Source organism: Cibotium barometz, chromosome 22, assembly GCF_041138505.1.
Source record: "Cibotium barometz isolate CiBa-2024 chromosome 22, ASM4113850v1, whole genome shotgun sequence".
NCBI classification, from domain to species: domain Eukaryota; kingdom Viridiplantae; phylum Streptophyta; class Polypodiopsida; order Cyatheales; family Cibotiaceae; genus Cibotium; species Cibotium barometz.
In genome coordinates this window covers 26,567,325-26,591,055 of record NC_141067.1, presented here as the reverse complement: position 1 = coordinate 26,591,055, position 23,731 = coordinate 26,567,325, and positions in this window count along the sequence as shown.

The window sequence follows — 23,731 nt, the reverse complement described above, 5'->3', positions numbered from 1 at the left end:
CTTTAGGGTGTTGTTCTTCTCTCGTTAGCCTGCTTCTTTTTGCAGCCTTTGATTGATAACGTGACCCTTCTTGTCCCAGTAATAGCAACTCTCTTGAAACTTCTTTTTCTTTGGCTTCTTCTTCTTGTCACACCATGAGATGTTGTGTCTTTGTCTTTAGCATTGGCCAAAAATGTAGCATCACTGCCATCGCGGGTCTTGAATTGTATCTCCTCCTCAACCAATAGAGCACTAAATTCTTCAAATGATAGAGGTGGTACCTAACTTGAGTGTTTAGTATTGTAACCAAGCCATTTTACTTTTGTGGAAGAATTTCGATGCACCTTTGGGCTAGTTCCCCACTATTATTTATAATCCCATAGCAACCATTTGATCAGATTTTCAATTTGCGTGATAAATGCTTTAACAACTTCTCCTTTAGGTAAACTTCTTAGCAGCATGTTAATTCTCTAGGTCTTGAATGCTGGTTTGATTCGGGGTCTCATACTTATTTCTCAGTTGTGTGCTGAATCAAAGTAAGAATATAATCACTAACGGTGGCGATGATGGCAAAAAGTGCATCACCATTATACATCTTCGATGCTAGAAGAAGTGTAGCGCATCTAGTGGAAGTGTGTCCACGCTATTTTTGGGGTCGTCACTCAGGGGTTCCCATCGGTTCTGCATCCATTCCCAGAATAGTTTCTAGAAGCTCATAAGAGTTTAGAATGGCATAGATTTTAAATTTTTAGATAGTTTAGTTTGTCCCATCAAGCTTTCCTTTTGTAAAGGTTGGTGGATGAATTCATAGGACTAGTGCAGTAACAACAGCAATAGCCGAGGTATAAGCCATCACTATAGTATCTATACAATGAAAGAATAGAATTTATGCACTATTTTTGCTAAAAGAACCTAAGCTCTGATACCCTAAAAGAGTATAACACAATAAAAAGATAGATAGAAAAACACAGTGCAATAGACAATGCAATAGATATAGAATGGAGAGAACTTAAAATTCTCGGATAGGTACAATGTGATGGTGCTCTCCACCTACTCATTAGGAGAACCTTCTTCCTTTATGCTATTAGTCGATGATTACAGTATAGTGTAGGAAGATTATTTTGTTCAAGATTAGGCTAAAGCTTTTGGCAAGTTTAAATAGTGGCATAAGCTTGTGGAGAATGAGATAAGAAAGAATCTGCTACGATATGAAGATCTTACTTGACTCTTGCTGCCAGACCCAAGTCTATCATCTCAAACTGTAAGATTCCTCCCCAAATAGAAATGCATAAGACCCAAGTCTATCATCTCAAACTGTAAGTCTCCTCCCCAGCCTCTCAAGATGTCCCGCATCTTCCCCTGTAATCAAATCCCTCTTCAGAAATATAAAAGATCTTGTCTACCTCTTTTGGCCTAGAGAGAGAAAATATTCTAGAGAGAGGTTATTCAGATTTTGAATATTTTTGGATGGAAAAATATCCCTTCTTATTAAAATAAGTTCCCCTGAAACAGAAGTTCAAAAAGATTTTCTGAAGGTGCATTAGAAATCAAGTATAATCTGATCAAGAGGCCTTATCCTAGGAGTCCAGATTTTCGAAAAATTTTAAATTAAGGTTTTGAGGGGCCAATCAGATTCATCCAAATGTGTGGAGAAGATAAATAGAAGAAATAAAGAAAATCTCTCCAAAAATGAGTAAATACTCACATAAGATGAAGAGTAAACTAAGGACCAAGGGAATTACTAAAAAAATGGAATTTTGACACCTCACAATGGGAATTCCCCCCTCATGAAGAAGGTGCCTACTTCACATGTGTGGTGGAGTTTAAAATTATCAAAAATTAAAATATTTGATCTCTCCTGTCTCCTAATTCAAGTCTAGTTCCAAAAAGTAACCTAAACTGACCTAAAAATGGTCAAAAACTGATCAATCTGATTTGGAAAGTTCTAGAATCAGTTTGCTTGGTTAGAAGCTTACTTTTTCCTTTAAATAAAAGCCTCCCCCTTTGTTGAAGCTTAATAGTGTTTTATACACTCTTACTTTGATCCACCCCAGAGCCAAGAACTATGAGTTTCTTAATAATTCATTAGTTTTTGACCTTTTCCTCTTCTAAAGAATTGGTGGCCGCTCTTGTTGCAAACAAGAGTAGATCCCTCAAACCATCAAGCCAAAGGAAAGCTCTCAAAAATTTATGTAAGTTAGAAATCTTACTTTTTCTTTATTCTTTTAATGGTTTTCTAATTTTTGTTATCTTTAAAATGATAATCTGATGCTATGCCTTGCTGGAAAGGCTTTCTCCCTCTCTCATTCTTAAATTCAGCCCTTCTTTATCCTAGATAAGTAATCTAATTGTTGGAATTAAACTTTTCATATTGTTTTTCTTTTAAAAGTAAAATTTAATTAGTTTAGAGTACTTAAAAACAATTGGGGATAATTTTAAGTAATTTTAAGGTAGGAAAAAATAAAAAATGGTCAGCCATAGAAAGGAGGTTATGGCAAACTTTTCTAAAAATTGGTGAAGTAAGTTTTATCTTTTATTATTCAAAAAGAGTAATCCCCACCAATTGTGTATCCTAAAAGTGTTATTTTGATTTTATGCATAGAATGAGGAATAAAGAAATTTATTTTTATTTCAAAAGAGTTATTCTCATTAATTTTGATTTTATGCATATAGAAAGATGCATAAAGAAATTTATTTTTATTTCAAAAGAGTTATTCTCATCAATTTTGATTTTATGCATAGAATGATGCATAAAGAAATTTATTTTTATTTCAAAAGAGTTATTCTCATCAATTTTGAGTTTATGCATAGAATGATGCATAATGAAATTTATTTTTATTTCAAAAGAGTTATTCTCATCAAATTTGATTTTATGCATAGAAAGATGCATAAAAATTTTTATTTTTATTTCAAAAGAGTTATTCTCATCAATTTTCATTTTATGCATAGGAAGATGCATAATTTTTTTTTTTAATTTCGAAAGAGTTATTCTCATCAATTTTGATTTTATGCATAAAAAGATGCATAAAGAAATTTATTTTTATTTCAAAAGAGTTATTTTTATCAATTTTCATTTTATGCATAGAAAGATGCATAAAGAAATTTATTTTTATTTCACAAGAGTTATTTTCATCAATTTTTATTTTATGCACAGGAAGATGCATAAAGAATTTATTTTTTATTCCAAAAGAGTTATTCTCATCAATTTTGATTTTATGCATAGAAAGATGCATAAAGAATTTTATTTTTATTTTTCAAAAGAGTTATTTTCATCAATTTACATTTTATGCATAGGAAGACGCATAAAGAAATTTATTTTTATTCCAAAAGAGTTATTTTCATCAATTTTTTTTATGCATAGGAAGATGCATAAAGAAATTTATTTTTATTCCAAAAGAGTTATTTTCATCAATTTTTATTTTATTCATAGGAAGATGCATAAAGAAATTTATGTTTATTCCAAAAGAGTTATTTTCATCAATTTTCATTTTATGCATAGGAAGATGCATAAAGAATTTATTTTTATTCCAAAAGATGCATAGGAAGATGCATAAAGAATTTATTTTTATTCGAAAAGAGTTATTCTCATCAATTTTGATTTCATGCATAGAAAGATGCATAAAGAAATTTATTTTTAATTCAAAAGAGTTATTCTCCTTGAAATTGAAATTATGCATAAATAGTTGTGTAGAGAGTCTTTATATCAAAAATAAGGATTCTCTTGTATTCTAAGATTAGATGTGATGAGATGTGATGCGAATCATATAGATGAGAATGAATGGATGGAAAGATGTGATGAGAATGAGAGGTAAATAGATGTGATGAGATGGGATGCGAATCAGATAGATGGGAATGAATGGATGGATGGATGTGGATATATGTGAAGAATAGAAGTGGACGTATGTTAAAGAATGGATGTGGATGTATGTGATAAGTATGGATGTGGATGTATGTGAAAGAATGGATGTGGATGTATGTGAAGAATCTAAGATGTGGATGTGTATGTGATAAGTATGGATGTGGATGTATGTGAAAGGATAGATGTGGATGTGTATGTAATAAGTATGGATGTGGATGTATGTGAAAGGATAGATGTGGATGTGTATGTGATAAGTATGGATGTGAATGCATGTGGGAGAATATATGTGGACGTAAATGTGATGGATGTGAACGAGAATTGAAGCGATGAGATGTGAAGTAAATTGGATAGATATGAATGATAAGGGATGTGAATGAATGATATAGGATGTGAATGAATGTGATAGCATATGAATCGAGATGTGAATGAATGATAAGAGATGTGAATGAATGATATAGGATATGAATGAATGTGATAGCATATGAATCGGGATGTGAATGAATGTGATAGCATATGAATCGGGATGTGAATGAATGATATAAGATGTGAATGAATGATAAGGGATATGAATGGATGTGATGTGATGTGAATCAAGATGTGAATGAATGATAAGAGATATGATGTGATGTGAATCGAGATGTGAATGAATGATAAGGGATGTGAATGGATGTGATGTGATGTGAATCAGGATGTAAATGGACGATAAGGGACATGAATGAATGTGTTAGCATGTGAATCAAGATGTGAATGAATGAGATATGATGTGAAATGAATGTGATAAGATGCGCGAAGTGATGGGATATATGGGTAGATACAAGTGGGTGAGATTTGATGAGGATAAATGAGGAAATAAGTGATGAGGTAGAAAAAGATGTGAGTAGATGAGAATGGGAATGCTTATGAAATGAGGTGGATTGATGTGCATGAATGTTTGAATAATGTGAATTGACGTGTGGTCTGATGAGTGAATGATGTGGATTGATGTGGATGATGTGGATGGATGTAAGGATGAGGTGGATGGATGTAAGGATGAGGTTGATTGATGTGTGGATAATGTGGATTGATGTGCATGGATGTTTGAATGATGTGGATTGATGTGCATGGATGTTTGGATGATGTGGATTGATATGTGGATGATGCGATTGGATGTGAATGAGAGGTAAATAGATGTGATGAGAATGAGAGGTAAATAGATGTGATGAGATGGGATGCGAATCAGATAGATGAGAATGAATGGATGGATGGATGTGGATGTATGTGAAGAATAGAAGTGGATGTATGTTAAAGAATGGATGTGGATGTATGTGATAAGTATGGATGTGGATGTATGTGAAGGATGGATGTGGATGTATGTGAAAGTATGGATGTGGATGTATGTGAAAGGATAGATGTGGATGTGTATGTGATAAGTATGGATGTGGATGTATGTGAAAGGATAGATGTGGATGTGTATGTGATAAGTATGGATGTGGATGTATGTGAAAGGATAGATGTGGATGTGTATGTGATAAGTATGGATGTGGATGTATGTGGGAGAATATATGTGGATGTAAATGTGATAGATATGAACGAGAATTGAAGCGATGGGATGTGAAGTAAATTGGATAGATATTAATGATAAGGGATGTGAATGAATGATATAGGATATAAATGAATGTGATAAGGGATGTGAATGAATGAATGTGATAGCATATGAATCGTGATGTGAATGATAAGGGATGTGAATGAATGATAAGGGATGTGAATGAATGATATAGGATGTGAATGAATGTGATAGCATATGAATCGGGATGTGAATGAATGATATAGGTTGTGAATGAATGATAAGGGATGTGATGTGATGTGAATCAGGATGTGAATGAATGATAAGGGATGTGAATGGATGTGATGTGAATCGAGATATGAATGAATGATAAGGGATGTGAATGGATGTGATGTGATGTGAATGGGGATGTGAATGAATGATAAGGGACATGAATGAATGTGCTAGCATGTGAATCAAGATGTGAATGAATGAGATGTGATGTGAAATGAATGTGATAAGATGAGATGTAAACTGGATAGATGTTAATGTATGCGAAGTGATGAGATATATGGGTAGATGCAAGTGGGTGAGATCTGATGAGGATAAAGGAGGAAATAAGTGATGAGGTAGAAAAAGATGTGATTAGATGAGAATGGGAATGCTTATGAAACGAGATGGATTGATGTGCATAGACGTTTGAATGATGTGGATTGACATGTGGATTGATGTGGATGGATGTATGGAAGATATGGATGGATGTGTGGAAGATATGGATGGATGTGGATTGGTGTGTGTATGATGAGTGAATGATGTGGATTGATGTGGATGATGTGGATGGATGTAAGGATGAGGTGGATTGATGTGTGGATAATGTGGATTAATGTGCATGGATGTTTGAATGATGTGGATTGATGTGTGGATGATGCGATTGGATGTGATTTGATGTAGGAATGATGTGATGTGATAGGGATTGATGATGAAAATAAAATTGTGGTAAGATGAAAAAAAGATGGGGTCTAATGTGAAAGGATGCGGAGTGTTTCATGTCAAGAATGTTGGGGAAGTATTTTGACCGTCTTGTGAATGAGGTCGTGGAGGCCTATCTATTAAAATTGCAATTGCTGAGACGGAGGACGTCTCATGTAGCAAGGTCGTCCGAGGTCTTGACCAGCCTCGGTTTGATTAAATGGTGAGCTTCCGGTACAGTGGATGAGGGACCAAGGAAGCGGCCTATGAGTGAAGCGCTAGGTGACCTGCGAAGGATCCTAGAGGGTGCTGACCATATGGTGCTCAGGCTCTGGGTCACCGAAGATACTCACGAGTACATCGGGGAAGATATTTAGAACAAGGAGTAAGAGTTGTTTTCTAAATTCGGGCATGGATCTGGTTGATTGACCTTGCTGGACCTCAACGGTTGAGTCCATGGCTCTTTTATATGGATCTGTTGGTTGAAACGGAGATTCCATCTGGATATTTTTATGTGATTATATTGCCGGGTACTATGAGCTAGGAACTATAGAAAAGGCCCCTAAGTGAACAGGTGGTGAGCGTTCTAGTTGCCAATGATGCCATGGGTACACCGATGAAGGAAGGAATTAGAAATTAGGATTCAACTGGATAATTAGAGGATTATGATTAGTAACTCTATGGTTTCATTAAATTATTGTTTTAAAGATTGTTGAATCTGTGAAAAAGGCAAGTTCATATTGGGTGTGTAAGTGGTGTGACTAGTTTTATGTTTGCATGAGTATCCGGCTGGGGGGCCTTGGAACTTTTTTTCCCTGGTACCCAGCACAAAACCTAACCAAATTCCTAATTGGATCCCATCACTACATTGGTTGGGTGGTTGGCATGGTGGTTGGCTAACCCATGGGATTGGATGGGGTTAGGTTGGACTGATGGATCCGTAAATCGAGACTCAATTTCTGTATAAGTACGATAGATGAGGTAAATCCTGGATAAAAATTGTTCTATGGAAAAGAATCAACGGCTATGCCTCTCAATGAGGAAAAAGGCATTGGTCTCTATGATCCAAGTATAGTCTTTTTCCTTGATCTGACTATGGGACTTACGGGTGCGGTCACACGAGTTCAGTTAGTTAAGGCTTTTGACTATATTAGAGAAAAGTTACCCTGGAGGAATCGCCCGTGCTTTCTGGGCAAGGGAAGTTTTTTCAAGTTTGGTTTTGGAAGAACCGATGGATTAGTCCCTTGTCTGGATATCCATGGGCAAGGCCCCGAGTGTGGTGCCCTGCCCCACGCACGAAGTGCTACTTTTGCTGCTAGCAACCCCAAATTTGTTGTGCAGTGGGGTGTGGGATCTTACACAAACTCACGGCTCAGCATATTCATTGTCTACTGGATCATTTCTCCATTGTCACCTGTGATGTTTAAGTCATCTACGAATAGGAAAACTAAAGAAATCTTGCCATGTTTTTAGAACATATAAATTACCACACAATGAGATCGATGCTTCTCTCTCCTCCTCTATTCTCCTTGATCTCCGCGGTCCATCCACTAAAGATTTTGGCATCTCAGGTACTGGGTTATTGCTATGCCCACTTTGGAAGTCGCCTTTCATTGATGTAGTAGCACGCTGGTGTGGTGTGTGTGAGTCTTCGTCCTTTGAAAATTCCTCCTTAAGAGGAAATATTGCTGGTGGGTTGGGTTCATGGTTTGGATTATTTCTAGATGGACCTTTCTTCTCCATTGAGTATGGCTGCTCTACAAATACCACATCTTGGCTAGTGATTTTGTTCTACACCTCTGGATCATAGAGTCCATAAGCCTTTTACTCTTGTGACAGTATCCAAAAAAGATACACTTCTTGCTTTTAGCCTTAAGCTTCTTCTTGTATGTATATGGTATGTACATACAACATTCACATGTTCTAAAATGAGACACTAAAGGCTTCTTACACCAAAATAGGGCTCTGTAGTGTGATACCCTTCAGCACCTTCTTGTAGCTCCACTTGAGGATGTAAATTGCTATGTCATTAGAAGAAAGCGATGCAAGTACATCAGAGGTACTCTTAAAAGTATGACATCAATTATACTATAGGTGACACTCTTATGGGTTACTGTGACTTAAATTAGGTACAGGATATTTTAGTTTTAGGAAATTAGTTTTTGGATATGGTCTTTCACTTGATGTTGGTGCCTTCTCTTGGACCAGTAAAGAAGAAGCCTACAATGATAGTTTCTTTTACAAAAGCTTAGTACAAGGTAGCTTGTTTTGCTACTTGTGAAGTAGTATAGCTGAGGAGAATTTTAGTAGACATGGGAGTTCAAATTAGTGGGCTACAGCCTTGCAATGTAACAACCAGATTTGCATGGCTAGAACCTTGTGTTGCATGCTCAAATGAAGCATATTAAGATTTAGTTTCATTATAAGCAAGATTTCATTAAGGATAAGATAATGGAGCTAGAGTATAGTTCTACAGACCCAGAACTATGTGGAAATATTCATCAAGGCTCTTGGGAAGGACCACGTCACTTGGCATCTTCATGGGCTTTGCATTGGGCCAAGAACATAATCTTTGGGCAAAAATTGAGGGGAGGGGGGGGTAGTATACACTCATTTCTCACCTCATAACATGTATCTCACATCGATGTTTGGTGTAGGGTTCCCATTATGAGAAGAAGCCATTAGTACATGTGTCTTGGTGGGAACCCTATCTTGGATGCCAATGGGGTCGTTATTTGTGACTATTGAGTGTTAGTTGGGGCCTGGGGAAATGCCCCAATGCTCGCCCCCTTGTTAGGCAGTGGGAGTCCCCTGCACACAATGGTACATGGGTTTATTATTAGTGGGGAATAGTCAATTGGCCATGTTTTAAGCGTGGTGATGATAGTGCCTATGCCGTATAACTACCCACGTGTATATGCACCTACCACACCACCTGCAGCACTATATATAGACATGGTTATCACAAGTTAAGGTATCCAATGCTTGTTGTGAGTAACCACTCCTTCTATACTTAGTACATCCTCTATCCAAAGTCTGTCTAGATCACCATCTAGGCTCTACTTGTTGAGAGTGCAAGGGTGGACAACACCATCACATTATACCAAACATTAAATTATCTCCATTCTCTATCTAGGTTCTAATTGTTGCAATGGGCAACGAGTGGCTATCCACATGCGACGATGGAGCTCTTGAGCATAGCTCAAGCTCAACAAATCGGAAACTTCCCACAACATGTTAGGGCGAGCTTAACTCAACGTAGTGGGTGTCAAAATATCTCATAATCCCAATGCTTCCATCATGGCAACTCCATTATTTGGGTCCCATAGAATAACCATTAAAGGTTCTCCCAATCCACATAAACCGAGCCAGTACACCTATCCAATCCACGCAGCTAGTTTGGTTTGGACAACAAGAAAGCAAGTCCCCTCTTCATCAACCAAATCACATGGACGTGCACACGCACAGAGAATGGGACTCACAAGTTCAATTTTCCCATTCCTTTCAACAAAACGAGCCTCTTCCACGACGAAGCTCCAAGCCACCCCTCCACTTCATCACCACATCCAGGAGCAATGCCACAAATGTCAGAGCATAGACAACCACTCAAAGACAACCTCAAGGGCAAGATTAAAAATCTAGCCAAATGGGCAAATCCGTACAAACCCCTCTTTTGGGGTGGTGACCAATAAACAACCTTTAACAACCTTTAACACATTTCTATTGGTCACCACCCTCTTTTGGGGTGGTGACCACCCTTTAACACATTTCTATGACAACTATGTCCGCACACTTATGCAATGGGCACCCACTCTATATATGGTAAATCCCATCATTTGATGAGGGAAACGCCCTAAAGACACTCCCAAGTCTTGAGCTTCAAAGGACAGATAAGAGGATCTCAGTTAGTTGGCCAAACCATTAAAAAAATCCTTGTAACCATATTTTGGGTGCCTCAGGTCACTTACTCTCGGGCAGCCTAGTGGGAAAAGGCTTGGAACTATAAAAGCCAATTTCTCTTGTTTGTAACTCATTCTCTCGTTTGTGCAGTAGAAGTGGAGTGTTCTCTCTCCCTCTCTCTCTTTGCAACTCTAACCTAGCATGTGTGGTATGCTTAGGATTAGGGTTTAGGTGTGATTCATGCTAATCGCTTATTCTCTCTTGCTTCCCTCTTGCTTGAGTGATTAGCCTATCACCGCGATCATCTTATGTGGAGATCCCACATGATCTTTGCTGAGAGAGGTTTCACCACCCATAGGCTTAGGAACCGCCTTGGTGTCACGAACAATAACGAGTGCGGGAGGATTGTGGGGGGGGGGGGCGACGAGCAATGGTGGAGCTCTTGAGCATAGCTCCAGCTTAGCGGATCAGCAACTTTCCATGACACATTAGGGTGACCTTAATAGCTCTATCTACATGTGTGTTTCTATATTGATCTCCACTCTAACATTAAGTGTTTTTTTAATTATTTTTTTGTTGGATTTGCATGTTTCTAGGTACAATTCAAGCAATGCATGAAAAAGTTAAAAAAATGAAATGCATGAATAAAATTTATATATCCCACTCTAATCCATACCTAATAGAGCTTAACGAGTATGTTTTTGGAGTGGATTCCTCTCCTAATCACAATTTCTAAGCTATTCCTTGGCTTGATACAAGGAACTTGAAGCCTTTTAGGCTCCAAAATCATATAAATCACCAAGAAACCAAGGTTTTCCCCTTCCAAGATACGAAAATAGAATTTCCAAATATACAAAGAAACTTTAAATAGAAATCAAAAGCAACAAAACTAACACATCTAAATTGTGTGTTTTCTGGAGTGTAACCAAGTAATTTTGGGCAATCCCAATAGCTTGGAATGGATGAATGAATGGAGCTAAACCCTAGGTTAGTACTTGCTGATAGTAGCAGCACCAAATATGTTATGTTCAAGTCAAGATCTTACCTTAGCCTTGCCAAAGCATGTGTTATTGGGTCTTGCATTAGAGCTACAACTGTAACTCTTCTATGTTAGTGCACTAGCTCCTCTATCACGCTGTCACATTGGAATGGTCCTTTGCCTAGTCCTTTGCCAAAGGAGTGAGGCTAGATATCTCTATGCCTAGATGGAGGTAAAAGGATATGGCCCTTCGCGATGGTTGTCTTTCAAAAGACAGGGGATGAAAAGGAAGCTAAGGCAAAAAAAAAACCTATAATTAATCCTATCTAGCATGCATCCATCAAATATACAAGATTAAATTGCATAAATGCAAGTAAGAAGCGGGAAGATGAGAGGTCACATTCTATTGCAATGGAGTATTTCCTATTGTAAAAAATGACATAAATACAAGTGACTAGTTTTTACACTAGGTCGGCTAAACTTAAGCACAATCTGGCCTCTATTAATAGTCTTAACTAAGTATGTACAAGAAGTCCTTAGACTTTCTCTGTTTGACATTAAGCATAAGATAAGGCCATATGTTCCAGGGCCACCTTTCTCTATTTGACCATTAAGTACAATGTAAGGCCACTTTATATGTTCCAGCACCATCTTACAAAAGACAAGTGCCCATTTGAATGGGTAAGATGGAAAAGAACCTTATGACAGGTTGGACAGGTGAAGTTTAATGTGCATAATGCAACTAGGTGTGGAAGACACTCGGGGGGTTCACCTCAAAAAAAATTAGTGTACCACGTGTGCGATCAAAAGGAGGGATATTCTAGTTCAAATTTTGGAAAAACTTTAACAAGATTACAATAACATGAGGGGTATTTTAATTCAACTTCAAAAAAAAATCCGTTAGTTCATAAGTAAAGATTTCATAAGTAAAGAGGGGTGGTTTTATTGGGGGAAAATTTTAGTTAAGGGGTTTTTTAAATGCCCCTTGAACGCACATGATACATATGATTTTTAAGAAGTGCACCCCTCGAGGGAAGACATAGCTTCATGGAGATATTATTTTGAGTCTTTGATTCATTATCCAAAGATAAACATAATCACCCTTATCAAACTTAACATCTTTGAGGAGGTAATTAGTTTGAGATAAAATTGCATGATTAGTTGTAGGTAGTCAAGTAGCACATGGTACTACACACTTGGAAGTGATAACCTTTGACGATAAGAAATAGCACATGCTACTACACACTTGGAAGTACTAGCCTCTGACGAGATAAGAAATAGTACATTCTACTACACACTTGGAACTACTAGCCTTTGACAAACTTAACATCTTTGAGGAGGTAATTAGTTTGAGATAAAATTGCATGATTAGTTGTAGGTAGTCAAGTAGCACATGGTACTACACACTTGGAAGTGATAACCTTTGACAAACTTAACATCTTTGAGGAGGTAATTAGTTTGAGATAAAATTGCATGATTAGTTGTAGGTAGTCAAGTAGCACATGGTACTACACACTTGGAAGTGATAACCTTTGACGATAAGAAATAGCACATGCTACTACACACTTGGAAGTACTAGCCTCTGACGAGATAAGAAATAGTACATTCTACTACACACTTGGAACTACTAGCCTTTGACGATAAGAAATAGCACATTCTACTACACACTTGGAAGTACTAGCCTCTGACGAGATAAGAAATAGTACATTCTACTACACACTTGGAACTACTAGCCTTTGACAAACAAGAAATATCACATGCCACTACACACTTGGAAGTACTAGCCTATGATCAACATTTTTCAAGGGACAAAGAAGAGCACATTGGGCAATAACAATTTTGAGGGGCGACAAAGACTAGTTTCATTCTCACATTTTCACTCTCACATGCTTCTTAAGGTTGTGAATGGAAAATAATGCATGTATATGCATTACTTTATGTGTCATGGTTCTTTTGGATCGAATGTTTATAAGTGGGAAGATTGCATGCTTGGCGACTAGATCTATATGGTGGTTGTAGCTCTTTGAGGCTTGAATGAGAAAAACCAAGAGTTATAGTCATCATCATTCACTAGGTAATTGCTTTTAAAAATGATTACACTTTCATCCACAAATGCAATTTTTTATGCAAGGTAGCCTAGTAGAGACATTGAATCTTTCTCATCAACTTAAATTACTCTTTTAAACGAAACAAATTCTTGACATGTAATTATGAATGAATATAAAAGTTTTAGGTTGCTTTTTTATGTACTACGAGTAGGGCTCGATAAAAGCATTTTTTTAAACTGGTCAAAATAAGGACATGCTTAAACTAACTGATTTTCTAGGCTAAATTTTCATATTTTGCCAATATTTTAACTAAAAACTAGATCATTTTTGTAAAGGCTTGATATATCTCTAGGTGGGTTTTTCAAATTTCAGCTAAGCAAGTAAAAATAAATTGAAATGCCATTTTTGTCAAGCCTTGATTGCGGGAGAGGTACTCAAATTTTGATGCCACTAGAGTAGATTTGAACCCAATACTTCCTAATATAAGGCAAGAAAATGTTTTTTGGGTGTGGATTAATTAATTTATGCAAGAATGTGTAGTAAGGGAGTTATTTTTTTCCTAAGGTTTTTGTTGTGAGGTTTTCTGGAACAAAATTAGAGCAAATAGCCCTTATTTGGCAACTTGATCATGTGATGCAAAGTGTTTCAATTGTCTTTTAAGTGTCTGCTATCTTCCACATGCTGTATCTTCTTCTCTCTTGTAGGTCTCTGTCTCATGCTTGCTCTCTTTTGCTCAACATGCTCTCTCTGTCTCATGCTTGCTCTCTTTTGCTCAACATGCTCTCTCTTCCCCCTCTTTTGCACACGATGTCTCCACTGGGGTGGGCACTCTCTCACTTGCAAAGTTCATCCCCAAAGCTCTAGCTCTCTCCCGCAAGACCTCGTCATCACCAGTCTCTCTCTCTCTCTCTCTGCTTGCCTCCCTCTATGCAGCTAGTTATCGTGCATACAAGCTGAGACGGCACTTTCTTTCTGTTTTTCTACTTGACCATCGTAGCCCTTGTAGAGTTGGGAGAGTGGCTACCCTATGCAAGGAGGATTGTGAAGTTGAGAGGGGATAGCTGTCCTATGTGAGGAGGAGGAGTGTGGGAGGCGGGGCCTAGTACGAGGGTGATGTGGCGAAGGCGGAGGAGGGGTGTAATATAAATATGTATTAATGAATTCCATGTCAGTGGCATTAATTAATACAGATCAAAATTTGTGTGAATATACATATCAAAATTTGTCTCTTTAATACTTCCTATTAAAGAGACAAGGACCATACTAGATTTGAATTGTCTCGTTTTAATTACTTTTAATTTTATGTGGATTAAAAATCTAGTTGACATAGGATGGAAATTTTCATTTTTTTAATGGCAATTCAAATCTATTTTTACGAGCTTTTGTTCTATTTTTGCTTTCAACACTATGTTTCTTTTCATATTATGCGAACTGTGTGGGCTTTGACAAAGATCACAAGAGCATGAACAAGCTTGATTTCTCAGGTTCTGAGGGAGTGATTAAGCTTCGATATCCAGTAATCAACACCATGGTAGAGACTAATCCAGTTGGAAGGACCATAGTGATCTCCATGGATGAGAGCGATCACACGTTAAGTTTTATGCTTAATCTTATGTCTATCACCATGATCAATCCCATAGTAGGATTGTTACATAACACACTGATTGCATGCAAGCCATCATACGATCGTGACAAGGTCATTCTTGTGCATGCCAAGATGGCAAGTAGGGCTGAATCTTGTCTTGACACAGTAATAAGTACACATGTTGTCTCCTACGCCACCTAGTGACAAGCTAGAGCTTGATGATATTGCATACACACATACATACAAGCGAGCATCCTTTTGTATGGGGGGCTTTCTTGGTGAGTGATCCCAAATTCAAATACTATGCATATGTGCATGTATAAGCATACTATGTGTGCATGTACACATACCTACCTACATGCATATATATGTACCAATAGATGCATAGGTCACTTATAGTGGTAGGTTTGAACGTTTCTCTCATATGCTTACAAGTTGTACATGTTGACATCAATTGCTGCCTTAATTGTGTAGGTAACAAATGATGCAAAGGTTGTATGTGGGGATCCTAGAGATGTTATTTGTGAGTTAGCAGAAACATTGAAGGTAGATTTTTTTGTCATTGGTAGCCATGGCTATGGAGAAATAAAGAGGTAATGGGTAAAAACATGAACTTGGCTCAATGCAGTTAGGGTGTTTCTCTTTTACTTGTTTTTATGGTGAGGGGACAAATGATCAATTATTGTGAGGTCCCTATCCCCACCGCACATCTGACCGAACCCGTAAGTCCCAAGTCAGATCAGGGAAAAGATTGCACTTGGATCATAGAGACCAACACTTTTTTCCTCATTGAGAGGCACAACCGTTGATTCTTTTCCATAGAACAATTTTTGTCCGGGATTTACTTCATCTATCGTACCATAATAGAATTGAGTCTCAATTTAAGGATCCATGAGTCTAGCCTAACCCCATCTAGTCCCGTGGGTTAGCCAACCGCCCAAACCACTGTAGTGATGGGATCCAATTAAGAATTTGGTTAGGTTTTATCCCGAGTACTAGGGAAAAGAGTTCCCATGCCCCCTAGCCGGATATTCATGTAAACTTAAAACTAGTCACACCACTTAAAACTAGTCACACCACTTAAACACCCAATATGAAATTGCCTTTTTCTCAGCATCAGCTATCTTTAAAACAATTATTTAATAAAACCATTGTGTCACTAATCACAATCCTCAAAATCTCTGGTTGAATCCTTATTTCCAATCATTCCTTCATTGGTGTACCTGTGGCATCATTATGGCAACCAGAACGCTCACCACCTGTTCACTCAGGGGCCTTTTTGATAGTTCCTACTCATAGTAACTGGCAATATATTCACATATCAAAATGGAATCTCCGTTGAAGATTAGCAAGATCAACCAACAGATCCATATAAAAGAGCCATGGGCTCATCCGCCGTTGAGGATCAGCAAGGTCAACCAACCAGATCCATGCCCGAATTCAGAAAACAACTCTTACTCCTTATTCCAATATATTCCCCGACGTACGTGTAGGTATCTTTGGTGACCCATAGCCCAAGCACCGTATGGTCAAAACCCTCTAGGATCCTTTGTAGGTCACCTAGCGCTTCACTCATAGGCCGCTTCCTTGGTTCCTCATCCATTGTACTGGAAGCTCACCATTTAAATCAAACAAACCAAGGCTGGTCAAGACCTCGACCGAGACCCACACCACCATGACATCCTTGTATGCCTAATGTTATAAAGGCAACCTATGTCCAATACCACCTATTCCAATTCTTTCATAGTTGGTATTAAGGGAGGGTATTAAGAGACTAAGGTCATGTAAAAGGGTAGGAGAAGGGTGTGTGTGTGAAGGGACTTAAGGTCCACTAGCTCACCTATTTAAAAGTGAAGCTAGGAGGCATTTTGTATTGAGCAAGGCCTAGTTGTATTCATAAACAACTTAATAAGCAAGATAGTTTTCTTGTATTTTGTGAGTCCCTCTCCTCCACACACTTGATCTAGCATGAGCACCACGTTTAAATAAGTGAGCTAGTGGACCTTAAGTCCTTTCACACACACACTCTTCTCCTACCCTTTTACATGATCTTAGTCTCTCTCTCTCTCTCTCTCTCTCTCTCGATAGTTAGATATGTTAGGATGTCACAAATCATGACTCATTCTCCCTCAACATCTCATGAGGCAATGGTGCAATGATAGAACTATAATACAAAAGATCAAGGTCACCCTTGTCCTTGTTTTCATCTCAACAAATAACTCCTTGTCAAGATGAAGAGTTAAGAATTTCAAAAAGGCAATGAAGGAAGCATGGACAACCTGCAACATAACCCATTACATGGTGACAACACTAACTTCCACCCAATTGTTCAATTTTGAGAACTAAATGATTTGTATTTTTTGTGTTTTCTAATGCTAGACTCTTTCTGTGTCCAAACAGCATATTATCTACAACCACCTTCCATTCTTTGTAAAAAAGTATGGATGCCCTGTAATCTGGTCTACACAAGGAATGGAAAAATCACACTACATGGCCCGTAATGCTTTCTTTAGACATACACAACATTTTGGAGGAAAACAAAAAGGCAACAGCTTAAAGGAAGTTTTTCAATGGTTTTATCAAGGCGTACTTCAAAAGATCAAAACAAAGAGAAAGGTCAATGCGTCTCAAGTCAAGATAGCCTTTCAAGTAGCTCAGAAGCAAAGAAGACAGAAAATTTTAGAGAGTTCAAATTCAGCAAAGACATGCTGAATGGAGAAAATCAAAGGTCTTTGTAGATCACAAATGGGTGGATAGAATACAAGTGTAAATGTTGTGTATCTCATAATCTCATAATTGAAAACACTTCTCAAATTTTGATGCATAGAAATACAGAATGTGTGTTTACAATTCCTTTGTGGTGGATGCAGAAGATTACAAGTGTCAACATTGTGTACAGCATAATTGAAAACAGTTCTCAAATTTTGATGCATAGAAAATACAGAATACAAAAGATACAGTAGAAATAAATTGTTGTTCTATGCTAAATATACAATGACAATCATCTTATAGCTAATGGCCTTAGGGTTTAATAGTAAAATGAGAAAATAAAATTCCGGGAGGCAAACATGTACTTGAGATTAATTGTGTCATGGACAACCTCACAATACATAGTGTTGGTCATAATTTTATCCCAACCATCATCCAAAAATTTTGGAATGTCATCACAGCCTTTTGCTTTAAAAGAAAACATAGTCTTACAAACTCTGATTGAATATTCTTAAAAAATATCTATGAAAACATTGACAGGCATAAAAATTGTGATTTTGACTATTCTTGTTGCAATATTTGGTTTCAATGAATGCTGCACTTCTGCATATAGTTTGGCTCTATATGCCTCTATTATACTTCCATCGGGAACAAGCCAGTCTATTATATTCCATTCCAAAAAATCTTGCCTTTGCAATATGCCATAAGAATAAGCATGGTCTAATAGCTGGTAGAAGTGATCATAGAAAAAAATACCCGCTTTAGCCAAGTCTCTTACAGATCTACCTTTGTACTGTAGCTCTCCATCGCACCACGTACGACATTGAAGAATCCTAAAATGCATTCCACTAGTTGCCACTCTTCCTATGATGAAGGATATAGATCTGAAACATTCAGAAAGATCATCTTAGTTTATAAAGAGAGAAACAATTGTGCCTTGAAAATAATTTATGTTATATTATGTGTTTACAATTTGTGATGTGGAAGATAAGCTGGATATTCTCGCAATTGAAGTTCTTGATGCATATAAACATGCTACACCAGAATCTCTTTTACACACCTTCTGCCTTCTTTCACTCTAAAACCTTTTACTCTGCCTTTCCAGGATGTCAGGAAAGTACTCGTTGATTGTTGCTCTTTGCTCTTCTTCCTGATCCTCTTGGGTTGCATTAGTACCCAAGCTCCTTTTCCCACTTCAAACATTTTCCAACTAGCATTTGCTGTTACAATATTGGAAACCTCTATGCTTGAAATCTGTGTGATAGGCCTTCGTGGCAGAGATATGTTTCGTACATCAACAGAGTCTTCACCATCTAAACCCACCGAACGTTTTCTAATGCTACGTCCATTGTTTCTCGATGCCATCTCAGGCTATGAATCTAACACACCCCTAATAGAAACCAACACAAAAGAAAGATAGTATGATGTTAGATTTCAATTAATCTAACATTCTAAGTAATGCAGATCGACTTAAAAGAAAGAACAAAAAGATATCCACAACAGGTGAAATGTTGAAGAGAGCAAATTACAACAAAGCTATGGCAAGGAGAGATGCTTGTCGAAGATGGAATAGTCTCTCGAAAGTCTGAGAAGAAAGGAAATTGGATAGTCGTGAGCGGGAAGTTTCAAACAGACTCTTACGCTCAAAGATAGACTAAAATCTCATAATAGAGACATGCTGGAGAAGAGAATCAAAAACAAATCTCCATATTCATCTCGCACGCTTCTGCCACCATAAAGTACTGTTCTATTTTTTTCACTCTTTTTTTGTGGATTTTCTACGTTACGTTGGCCTTCTCCTGATTGGTTGCGAGACATTTTCTCCAAACCCTAAAAGGCCCCAAAATGAGCTCCGAATTCTTCTAATGAGATGTATGGATGTGGATGTGGATGTGGATGTGGATGTGGATGTATGGATGTGGATATGGATGTGGATGTGTGTGTGGATATGGATGTAGATGTATGGATGTGGATGTGTATGTGGAAGAATGGATTTGGATGTATGGATGTAGATGTATGGATGTGGATGTGTATGTGGAAGAATGGATTTGGATGTATGGATGTGGATAAATGGATGTGGATGTATGGATGTGGATGTGGATGTGGATGTGGATGTATGGATATGGATATGGATGTGGATGTGGATGTGGATGTATGGATATGGATATGGATGTGGATGTATGGATATGGATATGGATGTGGATGTATGGATGTGGATGTGGATGTGGATATGAATGTATGGATGTGGATGTGGATGTGGATGAGTATGTGGAAGAATAAATGTAGATGTGTGTGTGGAAGAATGGATGCGGATGTATAGATGTGGATGTATGAATGTAGATGTATATGTGAAGAATGGATGTATGAATGTGGATGTGTATGTGAAGAATGGATGTGGATGTAAATGTGTACGTGGAAGAGTGGATATGGATGTTTGTGTGGAAGTACGAATGTGGATGTGAATGTGGAAGAATGAATGAGGATGTGTATGTGAAAGGATGTGATGTCAATACGAATGTGTATGTGAAAGGATGTGATGTCAATGTGAGTGAATGGATGAGATGTAATGTGATGTGAATCAGGATGAGAATGAATGAGATGTAATGTGATGTGAATCAGGATGAGAATGAATGAGATGTGATGTCATGTGAATCAGAATGTGAATGAATGATATGGGATGTGAATGAATGAATGAATGATATGGGATGTGAATGGATGATATGTGATGTGAATGAATCTGTGTGATGAGATGGAAAATGATGTGATTGGATGAGAATGGGTACACATATGAATTGGACGTGGATTAAGTAATATGGATTGATGTGGAACAATGTGGAAAGACGAGAGTTCATTATAGAAACTGTATTTGTGACTTGTTTGTAAATGACTATTTTATGCAAGGGAAGTTTTTCCAAGTTTGGTTTTGGGAGAACCGAGGGATTAGTTTCCTGTCTAGATATCCGTGGGCGAGGCCCCGAGTGAGAGGACCCTGCACCGCGCAAGGAGTGCTACTTCCGCTACTAGCACCCCCGAATCCATTGCACGGAGGGGGCAGGGATCTTTCATTTGCAGTGAAGCAAAGGTGTATTATATTATGCAGGAGTGCTCTCAAATTTTGGATTTCAAGCCATTTTGGGCCCCAGTTCCTTGAGTTTCTCTTTCTAGTGAAGCAAAGGGGCATTCTATTATGCGGGAGTGTTCTCAAATTTCAAATTTTAGGGCATTTTGGGCCTCGTTTTGGCTATCTAAGATTTTCGCAGGCACTTTGTAGAACGGTCAAATTTAACTCTGTATGCCCAATTTTTGGTTTGGTGTATAGCTAGGGCATAAATTTAGTTGTAAGATATTTTGCGAAAAGAATATAACATTCGCAAGTTGTTGGTAGATGTATATTTATATAACTAGTTCACATACAATGGTAGTGTAACACATTTACAATATTGCAAGAGGGAGATTTTAGGTTTGCTATAAGTGCAAAAGTTTCTACCAATATTGTTTGGTAAGGTTCTTCAGCAGGTAATAACGTTTGGTAGTGTTTGTGAGCGAGAAGCTAGACAAGAACCACTTCCAAGCATGGAAGTTTAGGATGAGAAACTTCCTAATGGAAAAAGAGTATAAAGAGTTTGTTTCTAAAGGTGGAAAAAAGGAGTTAGAGGTTCCGAAAGAAAATGTCACTCCTCAACATGCAATGTAGGCTTTTAAGGCATGGCATGAGAAAGCCAACAAAGTGATATATGTTGAAAATACAAGTGAATAGGGTGTGTGCGAGAACAAGCCCTTGGTTAGAGGCTATAAAAGAGAAGATGTAAATGTGAAAGAACCTATGAAAAGGTGAGAAGAATCTACTGGGAGAGAATAAAGGGTAGCATGAGAAGATTTAGGAAGTGTGGAGATATTCTGGAAGATACTCTGGGAAAAGTGAAGAGGTGGAGAGAATCGGGGAAAAGAGGTGGAGTGAATTATGGAGAAATCAATGGGATTTGATGCTTGATGTAAACTCTATACATTGAGGCATTGCCCTAATGAGAATTTGCTGGTTTTTGAGTATCCATGCCTACATTAATCTATTTGTCTTAATTATTTACTAATCACTTTGTTAATGATGTTGATTCTAGTGTTTGATCCACCATAGCTCATCACAATGCTCAAATTTCAACATGGTATCAGAGCCATGCCTAGAATCCATCAGATTTATAAGCCCATTATCTAATTAATTAGGATTAGTAGATAATTAGAAAATAATCAAAATTTTAGTTATTTTTCACTTCACCCCTTCACCCCCAGCCAGTGGAGGATCTCATTCACCTTGCACACATAAAATTAGGTCAAACTCTTCTAGCACATGGTAGCCAAGCCATAGCTCTTCAAGCCTATCCAAACAAAAGTGCAAACCGTCAAGCGATGAGGGAGAAATCGCAGATTTACTGGGTGTCATTTTTCTGAGCTGTTTTTGACATTACTACTTCCATAGATCAAAGGTCTCTAATTCCTCCTAGCCCAAGGTGTTTTCAAGCATGCTCTACAAGCTGGTGAAGACAGAATTCAGTTTCATCAAGTCTACAGACAGTGAGATCCAAGCTCTTCATCAAATCTGCAGGTGACTTTGGTAAAACAGAGATTAAGCTTTCAATATTTAGTCGAATCTTGTGTTTCTTGGCTTAATCCTCTACTAGACTCATTGCTATTGATGCCTTTGAAAGCTTTGAGCTCATTTGAAGTCAAATGTACTAGATCTGGACTCCCCGCATACTCTATTTTTTGCACACAAAATAGAGCATTAATTTGCTAATCAGTGATTAATCAATGCTAATCACTATATTTTAGTATAATTGAGGGTTCAAATTAACCATTAGGTATCTCTGATACAGATCCCTATAACTTCAGATTGCAATTCAGAGTTGGTTTGATACTCCAACCATCCCGTACAAATCGGTTACCCTTGATTTAATGTAATTTCTGGTAAAATTGTGCTGATAAAATTGTGAAAATCATCATTTTGCATTTAACCCTTGGTTAATGCCTGCAAATTACACTCAAATTCAAGATTATTCACAGCCAGAGTTGCATTTGGGAATGTGCATAAGAATGGGAATGTGCATAAGAATGGATGCTATACGCATATGTATTGGGCACATTACATCAGTGTAAATATGGGATCAGACACTGCTCTTGTTCAAAATAAGGCAAGAGGTAAGACCTCCCGCATAAATTTAGGTTTGCATTGCATAATGACACAAGATAAACAGAAAAAGCCCAAAAGAACTGTCAACAAAATGTTTAAACATGTTGCTCACATGGAGTAAGAAGACCTGACAAACAAGCTCATGGCCCCAGCCATGAAAGAAGAAAAATATCTCTTTCCAAGAGGAAGATCCACACCAAGAAGATCTAAAGGAAGACATGGATACGAGAAGAGAAGCTGCCACAAGAAGAGAAGCTGCCCCAAGAAGACTGAAAGAAGACACGGACACGTGGAGAGAAGCTGCCCACGACAAGAAGACTGAAGACAAGAGAAGATGTGAGGCTCCAAAGAGTGAGGAGCCATGTGAAAATCTCAGAGAGAGAGAGAGAGAGAGAGACCCCACAACCCAATGTAACCTGCCCCAACAAAGTAAAACCATGATGTAGGCCACGTGGTAGATAGATGTATGTGTGAGCACTTTAGTCAAGGTCGCGGGCAACTATAGTAAGCCTTGGACACATAGAGAGAGAGTGTGTAAAGGACTATGGGTTTAGGGACTCAAGGCACTGGTCACAGGCTATCAAGTAAGAGAGAAACTTGATATAGGGTCCAGGTGTGCTAAGATAACTTGAGGGGAGGTATGCTAGACACTAGTCACGGACTACCAAGTAAGGGGAGGCAAACTTGGTATAGGGTCTAGGTGTACTAGGAGTATTCACTTGAGAGGAGGTGTTGAAAATACAAGTGAATAGGGTGTGTGCAGGAACAAGCCCTTGGTTAGAGACTATAAAAGAGAAGATGTAAATGTGAAAGAACCTATGAAAAGGTGAGAAGAATCTACTGGGAGAGAATAAAGGGTAGCATGAGAAGATTTAGGAAGTGTGGAGATATTCTGGGAGATACTCTGGGAAAAGTGAAGAGGTGGAGAGAATCAGGGAAAAGAGGTTGAGTGAATCATGGAGAAATCAATGGGATTTGATGCTTGATGTAAACTCTATA